Consider the following 5,046-nt stretch of genomic DNA (forward strand, 5'->3'; position numbering starts at 1 on the left):
GAATTACAACATTGATTCTATTACATAAGATCAGCACAGCCTCCTACTTTACAATGAGGTAAATCTGCAAATAAACTCCAGAAGAACGACTCGTAGTCTAATCCTATCACGAACTCTATTTGTAGAGTATTTGACTAGCTATAGAGGCTAAGCATAGATTCTAGCTAAGTAGGAGCTAGGTTGAGGAAGCTAGTTCCTTTCTATCGCTAATCTAGGTTTTCTCCTTGTTGGATGACGTATTCGACTCCGCCGACAGGGTCCTGTCTCGTGAAGTAGTTGTTGGCTTCTTGGTCTTCGAGTTGCACTGTAGATCCTCCTTCGAGGCCTCCATACCTAAGCAGGGGATTTAAGAGTGGGATGAGTACGAGCGTACTCAACAAGTTCATTATAGGAAAGAGGTGTTTAATGCACTAGCTACGACATTAGACCAGAAAGTCTAATACCAATGCAAGTTTTCATAACCATTTCTTCAAAAGGTTGCTTTTATTCAGAAGAACTATGTCCGTCGGCCTTCACCGGTTTACTAGAACTTCATGGAGCTCCTTTCCGGCCGCGTTCGCAGCTTCCATATCCCGAACAGGGAGTGACAGGTCACGGTTCATTACACTCTGCGAGAGGTGTGTTGCTTTACCCATAAGAGATCTTAACCTTGGTGCCAACCGAGTCATGTTCTCGTCCACACTTCCTTTGGTGTGAGGCCCGGTATAAGGTCTAGCCAATCATGTTCCTCCGCTACCTCGAACACCCACCCTTTGTTGCATACCCCGACCCTGGGTCCTCGCCGGTCCCATTATTCCCACTCACGGGTGGACCCCGACCACGACAACAGCTTGGGACTCGTTAACCAAACTCCTTCGCCGGTAGCTGCAACCCATCATAGACCGCAATACCGTGGGGACTTAAGGCTTCCCCAGCCAACCGCTTGCACTTCGAGCGACAAGTGTCTACGGACTATGCCGTGGGGACTTAAGGCTTCCCCAGCCAACCGCTTGCCCTGACATATACAAGTGTCTACGGTAAAGCGCATCCGTTGATGAACGAGAGGTGGAAACACTTTTGACTACTCCGTCCCACTCCGGATCTTATGGTTAACACGGGTATTACGGCACAAGAATCACTGGCGACATTTGTTGTTTAATCCTAGATGGATATAAACCCGTGCAATGGAACCTCCACCATATCAACACAATCCATGGTTCCATTGCCCACCACATAGTCATATTCATAGTTATGAAAGTAGTGGTTTTGATTTTTATGCAATAGTGATAACCATAATACTTTGCAAGTAATTTGATAGAAATACTCAAATGACATGAGCAAGCGATGAACTTGCCTTTCTTGGCTGCAAGATTATGCAGACAAGGTCTTCGATGCGTAATAACTTCAAATTCTGAAATAGCATCATCGTCCGGTAAGGACGATGTTTAAAAGATTGGCAAGGATGCAATAATGCATAAGAATGAGATGCAATCGCTCTAAGCGTGACCTAACCCCGATGATTTAGGATCAGTGAGTTGTAATGATTGGTTTAGGGTGTGTTGCACTTTTAAAGTGATTCACATACAAGGTTCTTATTCAGGTGTTATTTACTTGGTATTATAAACAGGTAGATAATAAAGCATAATAATCAATTGAGCACACAAAGAATGACAATTGGCATAATGTTAACAAGTAAAGAACAGTGGTCAGTTTTAGTACTATATGGCATGGTTAATGATTAATTATCATATACTTTAAAAGAATAACTTTTGAAGAACATGTTCTTAATAAAGAACAAGTATGATAAATAGGTTGGTGGGTTCTATGGTTAACTATGGTTCCGATTGGCTTTGGAGTAGATATTAGATGGATCACAACATAGTTGGATTCATCAATAACTAGAACTTGTAGGGTTGAATTAAGCCTAAGCATCCTAAGCAATTATTCATACAAGGTTGCTATCAAGGTTAATTTATCTGGCTGGTGATAGCTAGCTAGGGTTTATAGGTTCTTATAAGCAGGTTTGATGATGATTCTTTATTTTCTTCAAAAGAATAACTTTTGAAGAACATACTTCTTAGGTAATAAGAAGTATTGCAATTAGGGTTGAGGTTGTCTAGGGTTTGCTTATTTAATTCCCTAAGTAAGGATTGGTTGGTTCCTAAATAGGATGTTTGATAATTATCTAACATTAGTAGGGTTTAGTGGATATGGGATGTGATGTCAATATTAGCATGGTTGCTAATGGAGTTCATCACAATGATGTGATGCTAAATAGGAGTAAATAATGATGATGGCTTTGGTAATAGGATCTAGGGTTTTCACTTGGTTAACCCTACTTAATTATTTAGGTCTCGATGAACACATGGGATACCCATATATTAGTGTTAGGTCTTCTACATTTTATGTGGCAAGGCAAGTATTTAGTTGCTACTATGTATCCCTGGATACAAAGTAGTATTATGATCATAAGTTCCAACCTAGGGTTTAGGTTGGAGGTAAATTAAGGTTCTCATGTAATAATAAAGCTAGGTTTCTAAATAAACCTAGGGTTTAGGATTACACATGAAATGATGAGCTCCTAGTTTTCTACCATATGGAACTATGGTTGCAATATTACTATTTAGTTCATAAGTTAGTAACTTCATTAATAAAGTTTAAGTTATTAATGACTTCTGAATAAAATAATACTCAATTTGGCTTTTTATTATTTTTAAATAATTTACTAATTAGGGTAATGATTAATTAGGGTTTAAATCCCTTTATTAAGGATTTAACAAATTAGCAAATAAAGAAAATTAGTTTTAATGTTTTCTTTATTTTCTTACTGGTTTTTATTTAATTTGAAATTTTTTCCTAATTTTCTGAATTTTAATTGTATTAAGAATTAAAATAAAAGGCTTAATTAACAATTATTAAATAATTGAATTATTATTAAAAATAAAAATTCCATTTTATATTTTTATTGGTTAGAGCTTATCTTTATAAGAATATTGATATCTTATTTATATTTTTCTGAGTTATAACGAATTTTCTATGATTTTATAAAGTTTCAACATTTTTCTGGTTTTTAAACGAAACAGAAAACACTAAAGCTACCCGGTACAGAGCTAACCCTGGTGACTGACTAGTGGGACCATAGCCACGTTGGATGCCACGTGGGCTGACCAAGTCAAAATTAAAACGTGGCTCTGAGCTCCTCTCCGGCGAGGCAGTAGAGGACGGCGTCGACGGCGGAGGGTTCCCGCGGACGTGGGTATAGACTAGTTCGAACCAGCACGCTTCGGTGAACATTATGGTACCAGCGCCGCCCGCTAATGACCACCGGAGCATGGCCGTCGGCGTGGCTCTGCGGCGGCGGGCACGGGTGAACGGCGCGGCGTAGCTACGGAGTGCTAGCGAGCAAGGCGAGCATGCTAGTCGGTAGAGGGGCTCACCAGGTGCACGACGAGCTTGACGGCGAAGCGAATGGAGCTCGGACGGCGACGAAATCATCCGTGAACCCGGCGGCGAGTGGTCGGAGAAATTGGCCAAATTCGCCAGTCCAGGGGCTCCCCATCTTGCACGCTTCGACGAGAAGAACGAGGAGAGGATGGTGGTGCTGGGAGTATCCTCGGCGAGGCTCAGGGATGCCTTAATCACCGACGGTGAACGAAAGCCGGCGAGCTAGGGTTTCGTCGTTGGGGAAGAATGGAGCAGAGAGAGGGAAAATGGAGGGCGTCTGGGCATTTTATATCTTCTCCACCATGCGCTGGCGGTCAATATCGGCGGCGGGGACGCGGGACGGGGCGACGTCGGCTCGGTGGCGATCTCCTGTGCGCCCATAGGAGAAGACGAAGACGACGACCTCCCACCTCGTCTTTATCCACCGCGAAGGGGTACGGGCTGGTGTTGGGTTGTGTTTTGAGCTGGGCCAGGCTGCTTACTGGGCTGTGTTGCTGGGTTGCGGCTGGGCTGCACCATGGGCTGCTGGTGGGCTACACGGCCAGGTATGTCCAGGTAATTCCTTTTCTCTTTTCCTTTCTATTTTTTATTTCCTGTTTTCCTTTTCTATTTTGTATTCTGTTTTAAATCCAATTCAAATTATTTTATATCCTGCAGGTAATTTATACTTTGAACATTTTATGACTAGATAAAGGGCCATTGTATTTCTGAGTTATTCTGGAATAACCATTTAACATAAGTGAGCTTTATTGTAAATTTTGATTAAGCATGATTTTATGCACTATTTTAATTTCCTTTTTCTTGTGTATTAATTTTATTTTGGATGATTATGGTTGATGCTTTCATCTCAATGTATTTCAGAGATTGTTCTATGGGCTTGGTTTCTATTTGAGGAGTTGGTCACTTACACATGATTTTATGTGAGTACCAATTTATTAGGGGTTTATAGTTTCCATTATAACCCCTTTCTTAGGGTTAATACCATAATTATCTTTGAGAGTATATGAGTAAGTATTGTTTCCATCATGGTTAATCTTAGTTACCAAGATAAATAGTTGATCACTTCACATATGGTCTTAACCATATATTGTAGCACAAGGTTTTTCTTATGTTCAAGCATTGAAGCATAAGATTTATTTGATGTGCAATTCTAGGGTTCATATGCTATTTACCTAATGACACATGGGTTGAATCTTAATGGTGGTTTAAATTTTATTTGTGATAACCCAGGTGATACTCAAACTAGGGTTGAGATTTAATTCTAGGGTGTAGAATTGGGATGACATCATATTGCATTTGTTAGGGTTTACTCTCCTTTATACATGATAAAATGGTTACCTGCTTAATAGTTCATGTGCTCCTTCAATTACTAAGGATTTGAGAATTGGTTCTATCTTATTTCTATTAACTTCTTTTATATCCTTAATCTATTAAGAAAGTAATTAAAGAGGTTGTAGTTTTTTTTATAGTTAACTTTGGTCATATGAATGGATGGTTTCTCACCATATCAAGTATGGAGTTTTAATCTAAGATTTGCTTAGGTTCTTTAATTTATGAAATATAGATGTGGTAGGATTCTACTTATGATTACTAATTGAATCACAAGTTAAAGTTGGGATATCA

Source organism: Lolium rigidum, chromosome 6, assembly GCF_022539505.1.
Source record: "Lolium rigidum isolate FL_2022 chromosome 6, APGP_CSIRO_Lrig_0.1, whole genome shotgun sequence".
Classification (NCBI taxonomy): domain Eukaryota; kingdom Viridiplantae; phylum Streptophyta; class Magnoliopsida; order Poales; family Poaceae; genus Lolium; species Lolium rigidum.